This window comes from Equus caballus, chromosome 2, assembly GCF_041296265.1.
Source record: "Equus caballus isolate H_3958 breed thoroughbred chromosome 2, TB-T2T, whole genome shotgun sequence".
In the NCBI taxonomy this organism is placed as follows: Eukaryota; Metazoa; Chordata; class Mammalia; order Perissodactyla; family Equidae; genus Equus; species Equus caballus.
Genome location: NC_091685.1, coordinates 7,088,930 through 7,115,422, shown reverse-complemented (window position 1 = coordinate 7,115,422; position 26,493 = coordinate 7,088,930). Strand labels below are relative to the sequence as shown.

The following is a 26,493-nucleotide window of genomic DNA, read 5'->3' as shown; positions in this document are numbered from 1 at the left end:
ATCACATTGATTGATTTGCAGATGTTGAACCATCCCTGTGTCCCTGGTATAAATCCCACTTGATCATGGTGTATGATCCTTTTAATGTGTTGCCGTATTTGATTTGCCAGTATTTTGTTGAAGAATTTTTGCATATATGTTCATCAGCAATATTGGCCTATAATTTTCCTGCTTTGTGCTGTCTTTGCCTGGTTTTGATATCAGGATAATGTTGGCCTCATAGAATGAGTTAGGAAGTGCTCTGTCATCTTCAATTTTTTGGAATAGTTTGAGAAGGATAGGTATTAAATGTTCTTTGGATGTTTGGTAGAATTCTCCAGAGAAGCCAGCTGGTCCTGGACTTTTGTTCTTTGGTAGGTTTTTGATTACTGTTTCCATCTCTTTACTTGTGATTGGTCTATTCAGATTCTCTGTTTCTTCTTGATTCAGTTTTGGGAAGTTGTGTGAGTCTAAGAATTTATGCATTTCTTCTAGATTGTCCAATTTGTTGGCATATGGTTTTTCATAGCATTCTCTTAAAATCCTTTTTTATCTGTGGTATCCATTGTAATTTCTCCTCTTTCATTCCAAATTATACTAATAAAAGACTTCTCTCTTTTTTTCTTAGTGAATCTGGCTAAGAGTTTGTCAGTTTTGTTTATCTTCTCCAAGTACCAGCTCTTAGTTTCATTGATGGTTTCTACTTTTTTTTTGTTTCAATTTCATTTATTTCTGCTCTAATTTTTATAACTTCCCTTTTTCTGCTGACTTTGGGCTTTGTTTGTTCTTCTTTTTCTGGTTCCGTTAGGTGTAGTTTAAAATTACTTATCTGAGATTTTCTTGTTTGTTGAGGTGGGCCTCAATTTATATTGCTATAAATTTCTCTCTTAGAACTACTTTTGCTGCTTCCCACAAGAGCTGGTATGTCTTATTTTCATTTGTCTCTAGGTATTTTTTTATTTCTCCTTTGATTTCTTCATTGATCTAATGGTTGTTCATTAGCATGTTGTGTAGTCTCCACATATTTATGACTTTCCCAGCTTTTTTTTGTAGTTGATTTCTAGTTTGATAGGACTGTGGTCGGAAAAGATACTTGATATGATACTTACTTCTTAAGTCTGTTGAGGCTTGCCTTGTTTCTCAGCATATGATCTATCTTTGAGAATGTTCCATGTACACTTGAAAAGAATGTGTATTCTGCTGTTTTTGGATGGAATGTTCTATGTATATGTATTAAGTCCTTCTGATCTAGTGTTTCATTTAATTCCACTATTTCTTTGTTGACTTCCTATCTGCGTGATCTGTTGATTGGTATAAATGGATTTGAGGTCCCCTACTATTATAGTGTTGCTGTTAATTTCTCCCTTTAGGTCTGTTAGTAGTTGCTTTATATACTTTGGTGCTCCTGTGTTAGGTGCATATATGTTCGTAAGTGTTACGTCCTCTTGATGGAATGTCCCTTTTATCATTCTTACTGCCCTCCTTTGTCTCTCATTGTCTGTTTTGTCTTGAAGTCTGCTTTGTCTGATATAAGTATGGCAACACCTGCTTTCTTTTGCCTTCCATATGCTTGGAGTGTCATCGTCTATCCCTTCACTCTGAGCCTGTGTTTATCTTTAGAGCTGAGGTGTGTGCTTTTTAGTTTCAGATGGGAGGGCTCCTTTCAACATTTCTTGTAAGGCAGGCCTAGTGGCAATGAACTCCCTTAGCTTTTGTTTATCTGGGGAAGCTTTTATTACTCCATTGTATCTGAGGGATAGTTTCACTGGATAGAGTATTCTTGTCTGAAAGTTTTTGTCTTTCAGTAGTTTGTCTATATCATTCCATTCTCTCTTAGCCTGTAAGATTTCTGCTGAGAAATCTGCTGAAAGCCTGGTAGGGGTTCCTTTGTAGGTTACTTTTTTTCTGTCTTGCTGCCTGTAATATTTTCTCTTTGTCATTGGCTTTTGCCATTTTTAGCATTATATGCCTTGGAGGAGGTCTTTTTGCTTTGATGTAATTAGGAGTTCTCTTGGCTTCATATACTTGAAGGTCCAGTTCTTTCTCCAGGTATTATTTGTTTGAACAAGCTCTTTGCTCCTTTCTCTCTTTCTTTTTCCTGTGGAATACCTATAATCCTTATGTTGCTTTTCCTAATTGAGTCAGCTAGCTCTCAAAGAATTTCCTCATTTTAAAAAAATCTTAGTTCTCCCTCCTCCTCCACCTGAGTCATTTCTTTATTTCTATCCTCTGAATCACTAATTCTGTCCTCCATAATGTCAGCTCTATTTTTTATGGATTCTAGATTATTTTTTATCTCATCAATTGTGTTCTTCATATCCAGAATTTCTGTTTGGTGTGTTTTTTAGAGTTTCAATATCCTTGATGAAGTATTCCTTCTGCCTGTTAATTTTATTCCTGAGGTCATTTGAACTTTCTGAGTTTTCTTGTAACTTGTAGAGTTTCTTTATGAAACCTATTTTGACTTCTCTGTCATTTAGATTGTAAATTTCTGTGACTTAAGAATTGGCTTCTGGAGACTTGTCATTTTCCTTCTTCTCTAAATTGTTAATGTAGTTCTTCATGGTGTTTGATGAAGTGATCCTCTGCTGGCACATTTGTGTTAGTATCAGGTCACAGATTCCACCTTCCAGTGCTGGGAGGTGTGCAAGAAGCTGTGTTTTCTCATCCTGCTCGGTTCTGCTGGAAGTTGTGCCAGTAAGGCTTCTCTGCATTTGCACGCTGGCCGCAGCCTCTTGGCAGGTCACACAAACATGTGTAGGTGGGGCCTCTGTGCTTTACCAGCAGGTTGCTCTGGTGCAGCACCACTGTACTTGGCATGGGACTGGCCAAGCTGGTGCACTGGGTGGGAGGGAGGGGTGCTTTCTTTCATGTGTGAGTCAGCTCTGTGCAGCTGACTTGGCTGAGTTGCTGTACTTTGTGGGGGCTCCTTTGTGCAGGCTGAGCCACGCCACTTGGTGGAGAGTGTTCCCATGTGTGGGGCCACTGCAGCACGGTGGGCACTCCAACAGCCCAGGCTACAACTCTGAAAGCGTTTATGATCCTTTGTATTTCTATGATATCAATTGTAATGTATCCTCTTTCCTTTCTGATTTTATTTATTTGAACTCTCTCTTTTTCTTGGTGAGTCTAGCTAAACATTTGTCACTTTTATTTTTTCAGAGAATTGGTTTTAGTTTCATTGATCTTTTCTGTTGCCTTTTTCGTCCTATTTGATTTGTTTCTGCTCTGATCTTTTGTTATTTCCTTCCTTCTACTAACTTTGGGCTTTGTCCTTCTTTCTGGAGTTCCTTGAAGTGTAAAGTTATGTTGTTTCTGTGAGTTTTTTTATTTCTTGAGATAGGCTTCTGTTGCTATGAACTTCCTTCTTAGAACTGCTTTTGCTGCATGTCATAAATTTTGGTATTTTGTATTTCCATTTTCATTCGTCTCAAGGTAGTTTTTGTTTTCTCTTTTCGTTTCTTTGTTGACCTTTGATTAGTTCATTTTGAAGATTACTTTTACTGCTGAGTGGAGAATCGATTGGGGGAGGAGGTGGCAAAAATAGATATGAGAAGATCGTTGAAGAGATTATTTCAGTAATCCAGATGTGAGATAACAGTGACTTGGACCAAGGTAGTGGGTGTGGACAGAGTAAAGGGATTTTCGTCAATTTTAGGAGATTGAATGTTGATGGTGAGCATCATGGAGAGGGAGGGATGCAGAATGACTATATCATGAGCAACTGTGTAGATGATGATATAGGGAACAGAGAAGAAACAGAATTGATTATTATGAGAGTAGCTGTACATAATGAGTTTGAGATGTCTATGAAACATGGAGACTTTGAATAATCTCTTGTATATATACAGGTGGAACCCAGAGAAGTTCTGAAGTGGAGAAAAGGAAATTGGGACTTGTTAACAGATGTTGTTTGAGGCAAACGTAGTAGATAGAATTCCCTTGTAAATGAATATAAATCAAGAAAAGAAGATGACTGAGTATAGGAATCTGAGGAATTTCGACTAAGGTTGGGAAGAAGAGGAGGAGTCAGAGATAAAGGTGAGAGGGAGATGTCAAAGAAGTAGAAGAAAATCATAATTTTTAGTTTCATATAAGTCATGGTAGACGAGTTTCATAAAGGTGGAGAATGTGATCTATTAAAATTGAATGTTGCTGAGATGGCGAAAGAAGCCAGAAAAGAGTGGGGTCATGTGTGGGAGGTGAAGGGGAGACATTAAGAGAGACAACTCTTTTGAGAAAATATTCCTCTTGAATGTGAAGGATTCACTGTTTTTAGTTTGAGGTGTAGTGGAACATCCAGATGGAGAAGTAGTATATGTCAGGTAGGCGAAGCTGGGGCTTTGGAATTTGAGTAAGAGATGAGAGTTAGAGAAATCTGAGGGTCTTTCACATGGAGATAGTACTTGAAGTTTTGGAAGAATAAGGGAGAAAAAATAGAACTGGGAGAGCACTGCAATTAGAGATTTTCTTTGGATTGTCATATAATATTCATAGTGTTTATAATACTAGTAATTTGAGCATGGGCTTCTTTCATCCAACTCAGCTATTCCAAGCTTTGGCTGAGGCAATTCAGGTTTTGCTCTTCTTAAATTTGACATTGTTGAAAGTAAGATATAATGCTTTAAATGCTCACAAAGATGTCAAGGTAGGAGCATACATGGTATCTAATTTTACTGAAAATATTAAGGTAAACAACTTTATGAACTTACCAATTTGTGTAGTTTTCCAATAGTTGGTACTTTGTATGTGAAATGTGTCATTTGTTGTGACTGGATTAGTGGTGAGTCATAACACTGCTTTCTATACATTTGTCATTACCCTTGATGCATCAATTTGTGATGTACAAATTGTATCTTACTGTCAGTCTGCTACCTAGAATAATCCAAAAGATAAGACCCTCCCCTCAATGAATTTATCTGTTTATTATCCACTTGTACATCAGAGTACATCTGGGTTAGTGTCTAACCTTTGAAATTTTCGGGATGCAATTAAGGTTGAAACTGATTTTGAGATCGTTTGTCTCAGTTTATGTGATACCATTGGGATATGTTTGTTAAGACTCTTTTTTTAAAAAAGTTATTTTATTGAGGTCATATTGGCTTAAACATTGTGTACATTTCAGGCATACGTTATTATATTTCAGTTTCTGTATAGACTGCATCGTGTTCACCACCAGTAGATTAGTTTTTTTTTTTTATTGAGATTATGATACATTACAACCTTGTGAGATTTCAGTTGTACATTATTGTTAGTCATGTTGTGGGTACACCACTTCACCCTTTGTGCCCTCCCCCGACCCTCCCTTTTCCCTGGTAACCACCGATCAGTTCTTGTCTATATGTTAACTTCCACCTATGAGTGGAGTTATATAGAGTTTGTCTTTCTCTGTCTGGCTTATTTTGCTTAACATAATACCCTCAAGGTCCATCCATGTTGATACAAATGGAACAATTTTGTCCTTTTTTATGGCTGAGTAGTATTCCATTGTGTATATATACCATATCTTCTTTATCCAATCATCAGTTTCTGGGCATTTAGGTTGCTTCCACGTCTTGGCTATTGTAAATAATGTTGCGATGAACATAGGGGTGCATGGGACTCTTGGGATTGCTGATTTCAGGTTCTTAGGATAGATACCCAGTAGTGGGATGGCTGGGTCATGAGGTATTTCTATTTTTAACTTTTTGAGAAATCTCCATACTGTTTTCCATAGTGGCTGCACTAGTTTGCATTCCCACCAACAGTGTATGAGGGTTCCTTTTTCTCCACAACCTCCAACATTTGTCACTCTTGGTTTTGGATATTTTTGCCGATCTAACAGGTGTAGGGTGATATCTTAGTGTAGTTTTGATTTGCATTTCCCTGATGATTAGTGATGATGAACATCTTTTCATGTGTCTATTGGCCATACTTATATCTTCTTTGGAGAAATGTCTGTTCATGTCCTCTGCCCATTTTTTGATCGGGTTGTTTGTTTTTTTGTTGTTAAGCTGTGTGAGTTCTTTGTATATTATGGAGATTAACCCTTTGTTGGATAAGTGGCTTGTAAATATTTTTTCCCAATTAGTGGGCTGTTTTTTGTTTCAATCCTGTTTTCCCTTGCCTTGAAGAAGCTCTTTAGTCTGATGAAGTCCCATTTGTTTATTCTTTCTATTGTTTCCCTCAACTGAGGAGTTATAGTGTCCGAAAAGATTCTTTTGAAACTGATGTCAAAGAGTGTACTGCCTATATTCTCTTCTAGAAGACTTATTGTTTCAGGCCTCATCTTTAGGTCTTTGATCCATTTTGAGTTTATTTTGGTGTGTGGTGAAAAAGAATGGTCAATTTTCAATCTTTTGCATGTGGCTGTCCAGTTTTCCCAGCACCATTTGTTAAAGAGACTTTCTTTTCTCCAATGTAGGCCCTCCGCTCCTTTGTCGAAGATTAGCTGTCCATAGATGTGTGGTTTTATCTCTGGGCTTTCAATTCTGTTCCATTGATCTGTGGACCTTTTTCTGTTAGTTCATTGTTAGTGTATAGAAATGCTACTGATTTATGTATGTTGATTTTATACCCTGCAACTTTGCTGTAGCTGTTGATTGTTTCTAATAGTTTTCCTATGGATTCTTTGGGGTTTTCTATATATAAGATCATGTTGTCTGCAAACAGTGAGAGTTTTACTTCTTCATTGCCTATTTGGATTCCTTTTATTTCTTTTTCCTGCTGAATTGCTCTGGCCAACACCTCCAGTACTATGTTGAATAGGAGTGGTGAAAGTGGGCACCCTTGTCTTGTTCCTGTCCTCAGAGGGATGGCTTTCAGTTTTTGTCCATTGAGTATGATGTTGGCTGTGGGTTTGTCATATATGGCCTTTATTATGTTGAGGTACTTTCCTTCTGTACCCATTTTATTGAGGGTTTTTATCATAAATGGATGTTGGATCTTGTCGAATGCTTTCTCTGCATCTATTGAGATGATCATGTGGTTTTTGTTTCTCATTTTGTTAATGTAGTGTATCACGTTGATTGACTTGACCAATAGACTAGTTTTTGTCTATCACCATACATATGTGCCCCTTTACCCCTTTCACCCTCCCTTCACTCCCATCCCTTCTGGTAACCACCAATCTGTTCTCCTTATCTACATGTGTGTTTATCTTCCACATATGAGTGAAGTCATATGATATTTGTCTTTCTCTGACTTATTTTGCTTCACATAACACCCTCAAGGTCCATCCACATTGTTGCAAATGGCACGATTTTGCCTTTTTTATGGCTGAGTAGTATTCCATTGTGTACATATACCATATCTTCTTTATCCATTCATCAGTTGATGGGTATTTGGGTTGCTTCCACATCTTGGCTATTGTGAATAATGCTGCAGTGAACATAGGGGTACATATATCTTTTTGAATTATTGATTTCATATTCTTTGGATAAATACCCGGTAGTGCAATAGCTGGATCATGTGGTATTTGTTAAGACTCTTGTTGTAAGTTAAAGCAACCAGCTGGAGCTTGCTTAAGAAAACAGGGGAGTTTTATAAGGATACCAAGATATCTCACAGAATCCAAAGGCAGGGATTGCAGCTGTCTCTCTCAGGAGTAGTGTAGAAGGGTCTGTAATTGATTCAGCTTAAATCAGGAGTTCACACCAGGTTAGTCAACTAGTTAACTTCATAGGTTTCCATGGAACATGGTATTTTATCTTGCAATGAAAATGTGTGAGCATTCTTCACAGAAATAGAACAACATTCTTCATGGAAATAGAATAAAAAACCCTAAAATTTATGTGGAACTATAAAAGACCCTGAGTAGCCAAAGCAATCCTGAGAAAAAAGAACAAAGTTGGAGGTATCACACTCTCAGAATTCAAAATATATTACAAAGCTGTAGTAATCAAAAAAGCATGGTACTGGCACAAAAACAAACACACAGATCAATAGAACAGAATTGAGATCCCAGAAATAAAACCACACATCTATGGACAGCTAATCTTCGACAAAGGAGCCAAGAACATACAGTGGAGATGGGAAAGTCTCTTTAATAAATGGTGTTGGGAAAACTGGTCAACCACAAGCAAAAGAATGAAAGTAGACCATTATCTTACACCATACACAAAAATTAACTCAAAATGGATTAAAGATTTGAGTGAATGTAAGACCTGAAACCTTAAAACTCCTAGAAGAAAACGTGGGCAGTATGCTCTTTGACATTGGTCTTAGCAGTATCTTTTCAAATACTATGTCTACTCAGGCAAGGGAAACAAAAAAAAAATAAACAAATGAGACTACATCAGACTAAAAAGCTTCTGCACAGCAAAGGTAACCATGAACAAAACGAAAAGACAACCACTAACTGAGAGAAAATATTTGCAAATCATATATCCGACAAGGGGTTAATTTCCAAAATGTATAAAGAACTCATACAGCTAAACAAAAAAATGAACAATGCAATCAAAAAATGAGCAGAGGATCTGAACAGACATTTTTCCAAAGAAGATATATGGATAACCAGCAGGCATATGAAAAGATGTTCAACATCGTTAATCATTAGGGAAATGCAAATTGAAACTACAGTGAGATATCATCTCATACCTGTCAGAATGGCTATAATTAACAAGAAATAACAAGTGTTAGAGAGGATGTGGAGAAAAGGGAACCTTCATCCACTGCTGATGGGAATGCAAACTGGTGCAGCCACTATGGAAAACAGTGTGGAGATTTCTCAAAAAATTAAAAATAGAAATACTGTATGATCTAGCTATTGCACTACTGGGTATTTTCCCAAAGAACATGAAATCAATAATTCAAAAAGATGTATGGGGGCTGGCCCCGTGGCCGAGTGGTTAAGTTCGCGCGCTCCACTGCAGGCGGCCCAGTGTTTCGTTGGTTCGAATCCTGGGCGCGGACATGGTACTGCTCATCAAACCACGCTGAGGCAGCGTCCCACATACCACAACTAGAAGAACCCACAACGAAGAGTATACAACTATGTACCGGGGGCTTTGGGGAGAAAAAGGAAAAGAAAATAAAAATCTTTAAAAAAAAAAAAAAAAGATGTATGTACCCGTATGTTCATTGCAGCATTATTCACAATAGCCAAGATGTGGAAGCAAGCCAAGTGCCCATCAATTGATGAATGGATAAAGAAGATGTGGTTTATATACACAATGGAATGCTACTCAACCATAAAAAAAGACAAAATCATGCCATTTGCAGCAATGCGGATGGACCTTGAGGGTGTTATGCGAAGTGAAATAAGTCAGGAAAAAACAAATACTGTGTGATTTCACTCATATATGGAAGATAAACAAACACATAGATAAGGAGAAGAGATTACTGGTTGTCTGAGGGGAAGTGGATGAGGGGAAAGAGAATGGGGTAAAGGGGCATATATGTAGGGTGATGGAGAAAAACTAGACTATTGGTGATGAACACGATGTAGTCTACACAGAAACTGAAATATAATAATGTACACCTGAAAATGTGCACAGTGTTATAAGCCAATATGACCTCAATAAAATAATATTAATAAAAAGTATGTGTATGTATGGGGTAAGAGGTGGGCAATTCTAGAATTCTGTTGGTAAAGATAATCCAATAGATATATACTTTCTAGAAATTAAAGATAGGGACTTAAGCTAATATAGTCTTAATTTATGATTCTAGTCATGGATAAATAATCTATTTACTACTTTAGAGATGTTGTATATCTGAAAAGTCTCTGGACCTATATTATGTGTACACAAATTTGTTTATATAATCTTGAGTCTTATTACTTCAGAAATGAGAGTTATACATGTTCCTTGTTTTAGTGCCAGTCTCGGATCACTTGCTGTTCTAGAGGTTTCAGTGCATATGTATATTGGATCCATCTGATTTCGTGTTTCCCAATATTTGTTAAACTGTGCTTTTTGTTTAGTGTGTGCTAAATGAAAACAACCACCTGGTTCTAATAGCTCTTTACTGAGAATTCAGTGTTTGTGAAAGATGCTGGATTGATATCCTGGAAATTGAAGCCCTGTGTGAACATGGGGTAGCAACAATGTCAGCTTCTCAGATCTTGCTCCCTTAATGTACTTTGGTCTTGAACTACAGGAATAAAGCTCTTCTCAAAGACTATCTCATTTCTTTTTTCTGCCACTGTGAGTGAGGGTGTTCCTATTGAAAGCATGTTTTTTTTAGACTCAGAGATACTTACCTCTTCAGAAAGTTGAATAGTCAGGTTACGTTTTTGTTCCTGGGTTTCTTTTCATTGTTTGGACTTAAATTGGTCACTTAAGACCAATGACCTTGATGGATTATTAATTGTATATATAAACCAGACTACTGGTTGGTTTTATGATTCAAATCACACTCTGCCTTTCTCTTGTAATTCTTTCACAATAAATTGCTTTTTGACAAATAATAGGTGCTATCATTTATTGAGCACTTATTATTATACCTAAGCAAGGCACTTTATATAAACAGGTTCTTCATCATTAAAGCTATCTTGCAAAGTATAGCTTTCATAAAAAGTATAAAGAAACTGAGACTCAGAAAGCTTAAGTAACTTGTTCAACGCAGCAACAGCTGTTAAATGCTAGAGCATGAATTCAAACCTGGATTTGCCAGAGTCCTGAGCCAGTGCTCCTTCACCAAACTCTGCTGACTATTTATAAAAAATGTTCATTTGGATTAAACATCAGAGAAGCAAATCTTAAATATTGGTAATGGTTGATTTGAAATTCTGACCCCAGTTTTGTTAGATATCCCATGATTGTATTCATAGATGCTCTTGAATCACATTTTTTCTTTCTTTCTTTTTTATTGCAGTAACATTGGATTATAATGGTATATAACTTTCAGGTGACATTTTTTCTTTCTTTAAAGTTAAGTCAAGTTATCAAAATATAATAGGAGCTATCTGAAGAGTTGTGATTATGGATGGAAAACCTTGATAAAACATGGTTTAAGTTTGAACTGTTCTTCAGTATGCAAACTAATAATTATATATTGGCATTAATAAACTTTGAAATAGTAAGTACATTAGAGTCTTAGCAGTCTCAGCACGACTGTTGGGATCCTTTGTAGGGAAAAATTTCCTAGGTGGAAGTGCTTTGAAAGCTAGTCGTTTAGTTATTGTACTTTGTATCACAAGTGGTGAGTAGACTTACTCTGTGCCAAACATTGTGCTGGATACCAGGGATACAATGATAAATAAGACAGAAGCTGTCTCTATCCTGAAACACCTCAGTAGCCTGGAAGGGGGAGACAAACAGTTAAAAATTCGTAGTTTAGCTGATGAGTGCTATCATAGAGGAAGTAAAAGATACATGAGAAAAAAGGAGCACCTGTCCTAGACCTAGATTAAAAGGGCTTCATGAAAGATGTGGTGTGCAGGGTAGGATAAGGGAGGATAAGTAAGAATTAGTCAAGTAACAGTCACAGGGGCAGAGTATTCCAGGCCTAAATAATAATGTATGAAGGCCTGTTTTGTTTTGTTTTACAACAGTTTTATTGAGAAATGATTTACATACCATAAAATTCACTCTTTTAAAGGATGCGTTCAGTGGTTTTCAGTATCAAGTTGTGCAACCATCACGACTATCTAAATCCAGAATATTTTCATCACCCCCAAAAAATCCCCTTGTACTCAATAGCAGTCATTGCCTGTTCTCTCCTTTCCCTATCCCCTGACAACCACTAGTCTAATTTCTGTCTCTAAGGATTTGCCTATTTTGGACATTGCATATAAATAGAACCATATGATATGTGGTCTTTTGTGACTGGTTTTTTTCATTTAGCTTAATGTTTTCAAGGTTCATCCGTGTTGTAGCATGTATCAGTTTGAGGGTCTGTTTTGAGGAGTGGAGATGAGCAAGATTGAGAATTGAAAGTTTAGTTGGTCAGGATGACAAGTACATAGAGCAAGAATTTGAGAATAGAGAGAAGGTGTCATACTGCAGAGGTAAGCAGAAACCAAATCAAACAGAGCTGTGGACTTTAGGACAATAGGATACCATTGAATGCTGTTAAATACAAAAATAATATCAGACTTGTGTTTTGTGTTTGTGTAGAGAATAGGCTAGATGGATACAAAACGGGGGCAGGGAGACTAGTGAGGATTCTTGCAAAAATCTAGGCAACAGAAATATGTTGGTGATGTGAGATATGGCAATGGGAATGGAGAGAAGTGGATGGATTTGAGAGTTTTAAAAGGCAAAGTTGACAAAGACTTGGTTTTAGATTGAATGTAGAGGCGGGGAGAATGAGAGGTAGTACCTAGAATGGGACTCAAGCTTTTGAGCCAGGTGGGTGATGATGCATAGACTCATTAAGGAGCTAGCTAGCTAGATGAGTTCCTGGAGTACCAATCTATGAGAAGAACTAAAATGGTACTGGAAAGTTAACCAGGGAAAAAATGCATTTACCAGAACTCTTTACTTATTCGTAGAGTACCATACGTTGTTTAGAGGAAAATTTGATAAGCTACTATAGAAGGAGGTAAAACCTCCTCCCTCACCTGGCTTCTTGCTTGAGTATGAAGTGTTTCCTAAACTGTACTCTAAGAAGCCCAAAGGCTGTTTTATTGAATGGGATATTCAAATTTGGAGTCAGAGCTAAATAGCTCAACAGAGGAGAGGCTGCCATCACTGGGTCTTTTTTTTGGCATGTCCCTCTTATGGTTCTTACCTTTTTCTTTAGAATATTTATATAAGATTGGGTTGAAGAGTATCAGATTACTAACCTACCGTTACATATACCTATTGCTATGTAATAAATTACACCAAAACATAGTGGCTTAAAACAACAACTTAATTACTATCTCTTGTGGTTCTGGGGATTGACTGGGCCTGCTAGGTGGTTCTCTCTTAGGGTCTCCATGCAGTTGTAGTCAGACAGTGGCTAGGGCTAGAGTCATCTTGAGGCTTGCTCATTCGTATATGTGAAGGTACATGGGCCAGATGATAACTGGATTCCAAGACTGAGTGTCCCAAGAAGACCAGGCAGAAACTGTATTACCTTTTATGACCTAGCCTTGGAAGTTACCGTAGTGTCCCTCCTGTTTTGCTCTATTAGTTGAAGTCCTGAAAGTCTGCCCAGTTTTAGAGGAAGGGGGCAAAGATTTCACCAGTCTTGTAGGAAGATCATGTGGGATAGGAAATATAGCCCCTGTTTTTAGAAATACAGTCATGCACCACATAACGACATTTTGGTCAACTACAGACTGTGTATATGACAACAGCTCCACAAGATTATAATGGATCTGAAAAATTCGTATCACCTAGTGACATCGTAGCCATCTTCATGTCATCATAGTGCAGTGCATTACTTACCTATTTGTGATGATGCTGGTGTAAACAAACCTTCGGGATGTATTTCAGAAGAAGGCATTATTATCATAGGAGATGACAGCTCCATGTGTGTTATTGCCCCTGAAGACCTTCCAGTGGGACAAGATGTGGAGTTGGAAGACAGTGATATTGATGATCCTGACCTTGTGTAGACCTAGGCTATGTATGTTTGTATATTAGTTTTTAACAAAAAAAGTTTAAAAAGTAAAAAAAAAAAAAAAATAGAAAAAGCTTATAGAATCAGGATATAAAAAAAAAGAATTTTTGAACAGGTATACAGTGTTTATGTTTTAAGCTGTGTTATTACAAAAAGAGTCAAAACGTTAAAAAAATTAAAAAATTTATAAAGTAGAAAAAGTTACAGTAAGCTAAGGTTAACTTATTTTTGAAGAAAGAAAATATTTTTTATAAATTTAGTGTAGCCTAAGTGTTCAGTGCTTATAAAGTCTACAGTACTGTACAGTAACATTCTAGGGCATCACTTTCACTCACCTCTCACTCACTCACTCACCCAGAGCAACTTCAGTCCTGCAAGCTCCTCTCATGGTAAGTTCCCTCTACAGGTGTAGCATTTTTTGTCTTTGATAGTATTTTTTTACTGTACCTTTTCCATGTTTAGATACACAAATACTTATTATTGTGTTACAATTGTCTACAATATTCAGTACAGTAACATGCTGTACAGATTTGTAGCCTAGGAGCAAAGGGCTATACCATAGAGCCTAAGTATAGATAGTAAGCTATACCATCTAGGTTTGTGTAAGTATACCCTGATGTTTGCACAATGACAAAATTGCCTAAGGACACATTTCTCAGAATATATCCCTGTTATTAAGCAACACATGACTGTATAATCTGCCACACCTACCTTGAGAACCCCACCCAGCCTAGGATAGGGAACCAAGAAAGAGGACTTTGGAAGATTGAATACAGTTTTGTACGTATTGAGTTTAAGTCCTTGTCAGACTTCCTGGTGGAAATGTTACTGAGAAGTTGGTTACTAAGCTGATATGGAATATTTCTGTGGTGAATAGTATTAATCGGAGCCAAGAAAGGAAACAGTATTTAATTGAGAATATATTCTAGTTTATCCTCCTTATTTTCTTTTCCTTTAACCTATGGCCAGGATTTTGGAAATTATTACCTTCATAAATCTCTTCTGTTATAAACATGTCCACATCAGAGATTCCTTTAAATTGCCTGCATTTTATATTTTAAAGATTTTTTAAAATTTTTCCTTTTTCTCCAAAGCCCCCCGGTACATAGTTCTGTATTTTTAGTTGTGGGTCCTTCTAGTTGTGGCATGTGGGACGCTGCGTCAACATGGCTTAACGAGGGTGCCATGTCCGCGCCCAGGATTCGAACTGGTGAAACCCTGGGCCGCTGAAGCAGAGTGTGCGAACTTAACCACCCAGCCACGGGGCCGGCCCCTACATTTTATATTTTAAACATCGTCTTATTCCTGTCATTTTTCTTTATAAGTTTATTTTAAAAAAATTAAATCTTGATTTCTTAGATGATGATTCTTTCTCTTTCTCCATATTATAATTAAAATTTTAATCTTGTTACACATCCTAGGGAGATAATCTTTTAAAATCCTTGTCTTTCCTGTTCCCTTCCTTTTTTAGTTGTCATATTTGAAAGTAAAAATTTAAATAGCTTAGATTTTTATTAATTGAAATTCATGTGTCCTCAATTTTCTTTCCCTTTATTAACGAATAATATACATTCATCCTAAGAAAAATTAGGACTACAGAGGCTTACAAAGTGTATAAATCACTCAAACACTATTGAGAGATTCTCTATTATATTTTGGTGTATATTTTTTAAGACTTTGAAGTTTTTTTCCCCAATGTGGAGTCTTACCATTTGTACCATTTTTGTAAGTTGCTCTTTTCATTTGACATTTAGATTTTTCCCAGTATTTTACTTTTTTTTTTTTTTTTGAGGAAGGTTAGCCCTGAGCTAACATCTGCCACCAATCCTCCTCTTTTTGCTGCGGAAGACTGGCCCTGAGCTAACATCCATGCCCATCTTCCTCTACTTTATAGGTGGGACGCCTGCCACAGCATGGCTTGACAAGTGGTGTGTAGGTCTGCACCTGGGATCTGAACCAGTGGACCCCGGGCTGCTGAAGCAGAACGTGTGAACTGCTGCACCACCAGGCTGGCCCCAGTATTTTACTATTTTAACTGTCAATCCAACAAGTTAACTTATTTCAGTCTCTTCTGTTTATCCAATTATTTCCTTAAGATAAATCTCTAGAAGGGTAATTATTATGTCAAAGGGCCTATGTTTATATAATAATGATAAAATTCCCCAACTGTTTAAATCCTTGTCACTTTTTTTCTCTCCCACTAGAGAATTTTTCTGTTTTTTGTTTCTCTCTTGCATTTGCTTACTCTCCCTCAATAGCACACACACATACACGAATATTTATTCCTAGGGGAGGAAGAAATCTTCATTGTAAGGTTGATTACTTAAATATGGACTTTATTAATTTCATTCAGTTTATTTCTTCATGAGACATTTGTTGAGCACTATGCGCTATGCCCTGGGTTACAGAGAATGAAGACAGCCCTTGTTCTCAGTGAACTCACTGTCCAGTGAGGGAGATTGACATTCTAGGCATATCAGAAGGTAGGGATGAGGTGCGGAGTTAAAAGTAGATTGACGAAGGAAAATGTGGTGTGAAGTCGTAAATGTAAGGTTGAGACCGGTTACCATCTTGTGTAATTTTCATCTAGCCATATTTAAGCTGCTCGTGGGCGTGGATGGTATAGGCAGTTGGACTTAACCAAGCTTGAGACTTTGCCAGCTGAGGCTGGAAGGTCAAAGAGATATAATTCCAGAAGAAAAACCTGTGATGTCTGGGACAGTTACATAATATTATTGGACTTGCCTCACACACTAAAATACACATATACAGGATTTAACTTTGAATATCTATAGAGTTAATTTTATTCGTTTAAAAAATTTTTCAATTAAGTAGGTATTAGAGGGGAGGACCTTACTTTTGGTTCATCCTCATTTTGACCTTGGTACTTGTACCCCATACAGCTATTTCATACTTCTCATATGATTTTTGTCCTTTATTTGTTAGATGTAAGTCTATTTCTTAGCATCAACATCTCCTCTCATTTAGAGTATATAGCCTGTATGTATTTTTTCAAGTTCTCAAGACAGGGAAATCCTTCACCAGTGATTTTCATTCTTTATTTTTTATTGGTCTCTGGAAACTGGAATTTTAGGCCTTATTCTTACTTTCTTATTTTTTAGTAAGCACGTCATTTTCACATCAGATAATGGAATTATACTTGTAATAATGTCAGGAAATTTCTTTTAGTACCTCAGTTTATCCTTAAAATTAAGTAGTGTTCATTAGATCATCTCTAAGATACTTTCTTGTTGTGAAAATACTGTGATTATGTTGGATATTATATACAGATAATATGAGATTCTTAATTTTGTTCTGATTAGTTTCAACTACTAATCTTGTTCAAGGCTAAATTAGGATCTTAAAGAATTTCAGATTGTCTCTGAGCCGTTACAGAGATATTTAAATGGACTACTGTAGCTTGAAGGATATTGTCAGATATTCAGAAGAAGGAAATAACTTTTGAGGAAGCTTTGTCTTGCATACCCCTGATGGTAAAGGTTAATATTGGGTTAGTAGATCGGTTGCTTCTAAGCAGTGGAGGAGGACTGGAATTGTAAGAGACTCTGTTTGGAGGAAAAACAGTTGTGTGACAATAAAAATCTTTGCAGGAAGCTTTTGTATTTCAATTTAAAAATGCTGCATGTGGGGGCTGGCCAGGTGGCGTAGTTTAAGTTTGCGTGCTCTGCTTTAGTGTCCTGGGGTTCGCAGATCTGGATCCTGGGCATGGACCTACACACTGCTCATCAAGCTGTGCTGTGGCAGCGTCCCACATACAAAATAGAGGAAGATTGGCACAGATGTTAGCTCACTGACAATCTTTGTGGGTGTGAGGAATACTAGCTCGGAGTGTTGAACATCTACTGACAATCTTCCTCAAGTAAAAAGAGGAAGATTGGCAGTAGATGTTCAACACTCCGAGCTAGTATTCCTCACACCCACAAAAATGCTGTATGTATAGAAAAAAAATCACACTTGACAGGACATTCTTGTGGAGTGGCAGTTTTGTTAGCTTTGGATTCTTGGAGGGCCTATTGTAGTATAAAATAAGTGGCATTTTTATGAATTGACATACTTAAAGACATTGGGTAGAAAGTGCCTGCCTTTGATGTTTCGCTTTGTATATACATTGAAAATAAGAAGTGTGGAAAAATTCTTAACTGTTCTTTGAAACGTTTAACTTTTGGCCTTCTTGTACAATAAAATGTGGCTGCTGCTGCATTCCATGCTGGCTAGGTCTTTAAATCTGAAGATGTAATTTATTATTTAAGCCCCATAGCTTTTCTTTGTCTGGCTATGATAGATTTATATGAAGAAAATTAGGGCTTATTGCTTTTGTAAATGTAATGAGCAATGTGTTTTTTCTTTAGGATCAAACAGAGCATACTGAGTCAGCAGGACTGGCTGGTGGTGCAGCAAGCATCATGAGTAAGCACAGAGAAGTCTGTTCCTTAGCACGTGTGTAAGAGGAAAAGGTAGGAAAACCAGTGTTCTTATTTCTCTTAGAGATTGAATTTAAGAAAACAACTAGTGCTATAGAAAGTAATGCTCGTGTATATATGCTGCTTGCTTCATTTATAACGTTGCCTCTTGATAAATCAGGAGTGTAGTTTTTAAAAAGATTTGACTTAAATCTAGAGCAAAAGAGTATTTTTAAATTACTGTTAAATTATGTCAAAATGCTAATTTCTCTACCAGTGCTTGGCTCTTCTCTTTTAGAGTCAGTTTCTACCTTGAGCATAGAGAGCTAATTTCAGCATGAAAGAGAACATGAATTTGAGCAATATTGCTAAGAGAAAATAGTGATATCGCTACTCAGTTAATGTCATTTATATTTCTTAGTCATAATATAAGAGCTAAACAAAGCTAATTTGGGGCAGGGAATCAGAAATAGAAATTTAATTACATTATTTTATTTTGTATTTTTAGACCAGTTGTGAAGAGCAATATTTTCCGGCAGAAAATTGGAAGTATTTTGTTAGTTTTTGTAGAGCAAGAATCATTGACTTTTTCCTGACTAAGAGTCATGTCTGATTTCTTGCAGGTCTTATGATTATTTAAGGGATAGAAGATGGCAGTGGGGGGTGGAGGGTGTGTGGGCAGGTTCAGTTTCAGAAACTAATTATGCCACTCACTAGTGGAGTGTTGCATACTCTGACTGAGTTCTCTGGTTTTCCATGTAAGCTTCAAGGATAGAGGCATGGGTCTGACAGTGTGTGACAGAAGACTGAGCTCCTTTTTTCTTCAGTTAAGAGTGGAGCATAGACACTTAGCAGTAGTGCCGTCCTCACCAAAACTTCTGGACCTGCAGACGGCAAGGTATTTCTTGTGCCTTGGCCTTCATACATGGGAGTGTGAGAAGGGAGTGTCCTTCTCTACCTTCACCTGGTAAAATCTTATTCTTCAAGCATCACCTCTATAGGAAGTTTTTATTTTTTATTATTTATTTATTTATTTATTTATTTAGAGGAAGATTAGCCCTGAGCTAACTACTGCCAATCCTCTTCTTTTTGCTGAGGAAGACTGGCCGTGAGCTAATATTCTTGCCCTATCTTCCTCTACTTTATGCGTGGGACTCCTACCACAGCATGGCTTTTGCCAAGCGGTGCCATGTCCACACCCAGTATCCAAGCCGGTGAACCCGGGCCGCTGAGAAGTTTTTAATCCACTGCAAAGACTATCAATAATAATAATAAATAGGGGCCGGCCCCGTGGCACAGTGGTTAAGTTCGCATGTTCCGCTTCAGTGGCCTGGGGTTCACCAGTTTGGTTCCTGGGTGCAGACATGGCACCGCTTGGCAAGCCATGCTGTGGCAGGCGTCCCACATATAAAATAGAGGAAGGTGGGCACGGATGTTAGCTCAGGCCCAGTCTTCCTCAGCAAAAAGAGGAGGATTGGCAGCTGATGTTAGCTCAGGGCTAATCTTCCTCAAAAATAATAATAATAATAAATAATCAGCAATAATAAATTATTGGAATATTTGCTACAGTAGCCTACCTTACCCCAAATAATATACCCCTGTGTCAGTCTGATTTGGATTCACTTCTTTGGCTCCATAGCACCCAGTGTATATATTGATTAGTACATATCACAGTGTTTTATATTTTTGAGTTTACTCATCCATCTCCCCAATGAAACATTGAGCATCTTTAGGTCAAAGACACTGCCTTATGTGTCTTTGTAACTTAATGACTAGGATGGTGCCTGGTACATAGTAGATGCTTAGTAATCTTTGAAGCATGAATATGCACATGTTCATTGTCAAGGGTGTATGGCATAAAGAGGAATTGCCAGTGAAGGAGACATGAAAGGAGCAATCAGATCAGTGCTGTGAAAGTGGGACCCCTAAGACTGAGATTCAAGAGAGCGTCCAAAAGGACTCTGGTTAATAGAATAAAAAGGAAGAGTTCTAGAAGTCCAAAGACAAAAGAAGAGATCTTCAGGAAGAAACTGTACTGAATTAAGTAATTATATTCCTTTTTGAGATATACATGTATAATATTTAGTGACTTCTATTTTGAGTAAGAGATGGATGTTTTTATATGAAGATAAGTAAAGAATTCTGACATAAGGTTTAAATCCTCTGAGAGGCCCAGCTTAAGCAGTGAGAAGACTGCCCCTCTCTCAAGTCCTCAGAAGACCACAGGTTTTACTTTGGAAAATGAAAGTGAAGAGGCTCAAGATTTGGGGACATTAGACATTAACAGAGATCAGGGATGAGACACCACAGTGCAACAAGGAGGATTGAGGGAAATCCTATATATTGACAACTGAGACTCTTCTCATCACTCCTTCCTCTACTCTTCTTTCAGAAAGTGGCTGCCTGGTATTACATCTCTGTACCCCCTTACAGGAGGTTATATGATTCTTCTCTGGAGTCCAAAGAAAAGACCTACATATACTGACCTGGAGATCTCCCAGTGAAATAGCTGTGTTCCCACCCAATCACCAGGCAGTGGAAGCCTCCCACTAGAGAAGCCACACATACCGAGCTTCCAATTGGCTTCTAGTATTGTTAAAAAACAAGATTCAACTGAGTAAACTTTAAAGACCTTATTGGCTTTATTCAATGATTCACGAATCAGGTAGCATCCTATCTAGCAGATAGAAAAGAGCTCAGAGGAGCTCTACAAAATGAAAGACTCTTATAGGCAGGAGGGGACAGGATAAGGAAGTTTTACTAGCAAAAAGTGGATTGGTTGTGGCAAGGTCGCTTTACTTTAGAGGATGGTAGGAGTCTGTCAGGCACGTTGCCTGATTAGTGCTGAGCAGGTAATTCCAGATTGACTGATTTAAGATTCTATTCCCAGGAGAGGCCAAAAGTGTAATTAAGTATTAAGTCTCGGTTTGGTGACCTGGGGCTTAGCATAAGTGCTTCCATTTGGGGCTTGTTGTCTTGTTTTTCACAATTTCCCCTTTTTGATCAGACTCAACCCGAGAGAGGTGATAAAAATTTAAGGCATTAGTGCCACCCCCGGCTACCACTCGGAAGTTCTCACATTTTTTTCTGATCCTCGGTGTGGTATTCACAGGTCGTAACTTCAAGTTCACATTTTTTAAGTCATTCATTCTCTTCGTTCCTTTTCTGACGTTCTGGTCTTAGGGAGATCATTTGGTTGGTGGTTAGTGGCTGCAAACATGCATTTAAAGCTTTTGAGAGAAAATAGTGCCCCAGGGAGATTACTGTGATGAATATGAGCAGGATAATTCCCAATGTCTGGAGTGCACTTTGGAGCCATGGTCCCCAATACTCAAAGCAATCAAAATCAAGTAAGTCAAAGAAAGACTCCATCAAAGTAGTCACTTTCTTAAGCCAAGTGGCTTGTTCAGTTATCTTATGTAGCTGTTAATCCAGAAGTGTTAATCCTTGTGCGGCAAGTGATGTTGGCCATAGCACTGGCACCTCCTTGCTCAGCTAAAAGATAATCAAGGGCTATCCTATTATTAAGAACAACTTTAGGCAGAGAAAGTCTAGAAATTTTTGTTGGGGAGTTATTGCTTTAGCAGCAGATTCTGCAGTATCTTTAAGAGTTAAGGAGAAGTTCCTGATCATAGCCTCATTTGCACTTACTCCTAGCCAGGGGAGTAGGGAACTGCCACAGGAAGCAAGTTTACATCATGACCGGCTCTTGTTGGTCCTTTCTAACTCAACAACGTAAATTCAGGGGAGTTGACCAATGAGGTGTCTCAGTTTGATTGTGGACAGTTAGGGGCAACAGTTAGATAACCTGAGAGGCTTTGTCCAGTTATGTACCAGCTATCTAGGCATTCACAGGCCTAAGGAGAATGATAATCGCCACAAAGGTAAATCATCTCGGGGCACAAACCACTTCTGCTGAGGTGGCACTGTTAATAGATTCATTTGCAGGGATTGTAGCATTTGCCTGTTAAAGCTAGGGGTCAGTTTGTTTTCAACACATTTGGGAAGTAAATCTCCTAGCCTGAAATAAGGAGTTCTAAATTCCTTGCAAAGATGGGTGCTGCTGGTGAGATCTTTTTATGCTTGGAGGCTTGGTTATCTCTTTCATGAACAAATAAGATGAGAGGCTTTGAATAGTTAGGTAGCCCTAGGGCCCGCAGTTCGTGCAGCACTTGTTTTAGTCTTATAAAGCCCTGCTTATGTTAATCCTCCCAAGGAAAGGGCTCAAGGACTGAAATTTTAGTAAGTTCATAGAGTGGGGAAGCCAACAGAGAAAAATTAGGACTTCATAGTCTGCATTAGCTAGCCAGACCTGGGAATGCATGAAGCTGTCTTAGTTGTGAGCATAGGGAATTCTTGGATTAGTTTAATTCTTGTTGGAAGTAGATTCCTTCAGTGCTTAGATTATGACCTAGGTAATGAACAATGTCTAAATATAATTGTAATTCTTCCTTAGAGACTTTGTCCTTTTTCAGCTAACTGTTGCAGCAAATAAATGAATCCTGTATGAACGCCTGATTGGTAATTGAGCATAGCAAGAGGTCATTTACATACTGTAGAAGGTTGATTTCCTGGGAAACTGGAGCATGCTTAAATCTTGGTGCAGCGCTTGGAAGAAATAAGAAGGGGCCTCAGTGAACCCTTGAGGCATGACTGTCCAGGTATATTGTTGATTGGTCCAAGTAAAGGCAAATAGATTCTGGCTGTTGGGGTCTGCAGGGATGCCGAGGAAGGCTAAAGGTAGGCCCACAACAGTGAACTATTTTGAGCATGGTGAAACTTCGATAAAAGGGTGTTGGCGTTTAGAACAACTAGGAAACCGGGAATAACTATCTTGTTAACAGCTTTCAAGTCCTGGACAAATTGCCATTCCACCCATTAGGTTTCCAGACTGGCGAGATCAGCCTGTAGCAGGTCTGCTACAGGGACTGATTAGCTCCTGGACGATTAGGTCTTCTGCTGTTGGTGTGAGGCCTCGTATGACCTTGGGCCTTAAATGGATATTGAGACAATTTGGGAAAAGGTTTAGTTATGTCTATCTAAATTTTTATAGGTTCAGCACTTTTTGTTCTTCCATTGTCAGTATTGGAGGTGCCCGTATATTTTTGGGACTTTGATTAAATTAAGGATCTTTTGCTGGAATTCTTCCTCTTCTGTATGAAGGACAGATTGTAAGGAACATAAAAGATCAGGTTCAGGTTAGTCAGGAAATTCTAACGTGAGATCTTCCTTAGAGGCCAAGTGTATTAGCCCTTTTAATTTAGAAAGACGATCTTTACCTAATAGACTGACTGGAGCTGTATCACTTAACAAAAAGAAATGTTTTTCAGAGAAAGGTCCCAGAATCATTTGAACTAGTTGAGCTAGAAACTGAATTGTATTAGATACCCTCACTGTAGAAACTTCTTTTTCACTGGAAAGGGTTCATTATCCTATGAGAGTGGAGTTTAAAGAAGAGAGAGTAGTTCTGGTATCTGCCAGAATTTGGTGAGGTTTCCAGTTAATTTTAATTTTAGTCTCCCTTTGGCTGTTTAAGGGAATTACTGGTAGCAGTTTACCAGAGAATCCCTCAGAGTCGTGTCAGCTCTGGGAGGGGTCCATTTGGGGTCCTTCCCTCTGGGGTAGAGACGGGAGCGGTAGAGTTGATATTGAAAGATTTGCATTAAACCTTTGACGACAATCTTTTTTCCAGTGTTCCAGTTTATTACAGATGACACATTGATCCCTGGGCCAGTGTTTTGATGATGGATCTGTAGGAGAGTACAATGGGGGAGCCCCAGGTGTTCTTTTAGGTTTCTGATCTTGGAGCTGTTGCAGTTGTAAGGCTTATAGCTTGGTGACTTGTTTATGGTCTTGTTCCAAAGTTCTTTCGAAGTGCTCAGCTGTGGTCATGAGTTCAGTCAGACCAGTGGCCTCTCATCCTATTTTCTGCCTTTTTATCCGTCCACTAATCTTGGAAGATAATCTGTTTACAAATAGGGCAGCTAGAGCAGGTTGTGTGACATCATGTATTGTATAGAACCCAAAATGCCGTGGGAAGGGAGCTTTCAGACAGGCTTTAAAGTCGGCCAAAGATTCATCTTTCTTTTGTTTGCATGTTTGAATAATAGACCACTCAGTGTGCTGCCAGGGAAGACTCTGGGAATAGCTTTTAAAAGATTGCTATTTTGTGAGCTTTTTCAGGTCCATAAGGGGACCATGTTGAAGATTGAGGATCTTGAACGTCATCCTCCACGTTACGCCAGTCTGCTCCATTTTTGGGGTTTACCAGGTCCTACTGGCATGTGCACAAGCTGATAAAGTTCTAGCAGCCTGGAATCATAGGCCCTGATGAGGACTCTAAATTCTTCAAAAAACGTATGGGGATCCTCCCTGGGTTTTGAAAATTCTTTAACTATGGCCCTTAGTTCCGTCTTTGAACCAGGAGGTGAAAAGGATCACCTAAAGTCTTGGATGGTCTCATTTTAAAAGGTAGCTGTTTAGTAGTCTCTTTAGAGTGGAAAGGCAATTCGGACAGAGAGTAGAATGTGAGTACTCGGGTAGAGGAGGATAGAGGGGAACAGTAGGAGTCATGTCAATCTTACTGTATTTTGATTTAGGTACCTCTTGTCTTTAATTTTTCAATAGTGTTTTGCAAGGAATAACTCAGTGAAGCTATTTTGGAATATTAAAGCCTTTTGGAAGCTTCTGCATACCAATTAAAATAGTTATCCCATTCTTTTTGTTTGATTTGGGAACCCTTGCTTTCAAGTGCACTTCTTAAATGAGTAATCTTATCTAATTGGAATGTTCCCTATACTGACCATTGTACTTCTAGGTTGTCTTTAGTAAGATTTTGCCATTTTTGTAAATATCTACCACTTCCAGGACCATAGTTATTAGACATAAAATAAGCAGATGTGCTGGAACGTGGCATGCTCAACTCTTTGAAACTTAAGGATCCCATTTCTTTTGCTAAGCCTTGGGTCTCTTGGAGCTAAATTAATACCTAAGAGGAATATGCCTCTGGGTTGGGGACTGTGTGGTGTTTTTACAGTATACTTTGTTGCATGGAAATTTTCTTGAGGTTGACAGGGAACCTGGTGTTAATCTAACCCATTCTGTGACCAATTTATCCTAACATGGGAGTGTTAGAGTTAGGTGGTGAGCGCTCTAACAGCTGTTAAATGCACGACCATGCCCCCCAATTTTGTAGCTTTTGGCTTTTGAGATTCCCATTAGCAGTAGCCTTTACCTCATGTGCATTTACCAGCAGAAATCAACGGTAACCAGGCCAAGAGAAGGCCTTGTATGCACCACCAGCAATTCCTAGCGTGGGACTGGGGGCTGGGGAAAGGACTGAACCAGCAGACCCCAACAAATGGAGACTGCAGACAGCTATTCTAATCAAATGGGGACTGCGGACTGAACCACTCTTCGTTGCCAGGGCAGAATCTGGGGACTAAACCAAGGACTCAGGATTCCAATCAAGTGGGGATCTACGGACTGAACTGAGGGCTAGGGGCCTGAGTTCCAGGTGGAACCATCTGCTAGCTCACGCCGACCTGCCTGCACTAGCAAGCCAGTTAGACTGGGAGCTTGATGCAAAGAGGGTGGAGCTCAGAACCAAGAGGAACTTACCCATGGCTCTCAGAAACCACAAGAAAGAGAACTCAAAGGGTTCACTGGTACCAGTGCCTGTGTTTCTTGCTGTCCCAGAAACCATTAGAGGTTTCCTTTGGATCTCACTACTGCCACCGATATGATACTATTAAAAAAATTCAACTGAATAAATTTTAAAGGTCTTATTGGCTTTATTCAGTGATTCACGAATTGGGCAGCATCCCATATCGCAGATAGAAGGGAGCTCTGAGGAGCTATACAAAATGAAAGACATAGACAGAGGAGCGGGACAAAGAAGTTATACTAGCAAAAGCAGCTTGGTTGTGGCAAGGTCGCTTTCCTTTAGGGAATGGCAGGGGTTTATCAGATGGATTACCTCACTAACGCTGACCAGGTAATTCCAGATTAACTGGATTAAGATTTCATTCCTGGGAGAGGCCAAAACTGTAACTAAGTCTTGGTTTGGTGATATGGGCTTAGCATAAGTGACTCCATTTTGAGCTTCTTGTCTTGTTTTTAGCACTACTTATTTGTTCAGGAGATACGCTTTTAGGGAAAGCCTTCAATATGAGAGAGACCAAAACACAAAAGTACAAAGGAGGAACTTTGACGAAATAATATTGGAAACAGAAGAAAGTTTGAAAAAAAGAAAAAACCCAAACTGTTTGTAATTACATCAAAGAGGTAAGAGACGAAATTATATCCATGAAATGAGATCAAGATGCCATAAAAAGGATCAGAAAAAGAAAGTGTTCTGGAAATTAAAAATATGATAGACACTTTTGGTGCATTTTAAAAAATTTTAAAACTATCTCAAACTTATAAAAAAGTCACAAGTATAGTACAAAGAACATTTTTTCTCTGAACCTTTTGAGAGTATGTTGCTAGCTGCATGCCCGATCACCTTTGAAACTGTGTGTTTCCTACAAACAAGGGCATTTTCCTACATAACCACAGTACAAGCCATCAAAATCAGGGAATTAAAATTGACGCATTACCACAATCTAGTGCTCAG

The 26,493-nt window shown here is 38.3% G+C and overlaps 1 protein-coding gene across 8 annotated transcripts in view; it reads left to right on the top strand.

The window, feature by feature from the left end:
- Positions 1–26,493, top strand: part of ZFYVE9 (zinc finger FYVE-type containing 9) — a 193,048-nt gene that overhangs the window by 41,472 nt on the left and 125,083 nt on the right. For 6 of the 8 annotated variants that reach the window (XM_070259969.1, XM_070259974.1, XM_070259968.1 and 3 more), the window contains exon 2: positions 17,826–17,930. The exons of 1 other annotated variant lie outside the window; for it this stretch is intronic. The gene's annotated coding sequence lies outside the window, so the exon portion shown is untranslated. Of the gene's footprint in view, positions 1–17,825; positions 17,931–25,998; positions 26,163–26,493 lie in introns of those variants that run through there. One more of the 8 variants, XM_023636819.2, reaches the window with a different exon arrangement.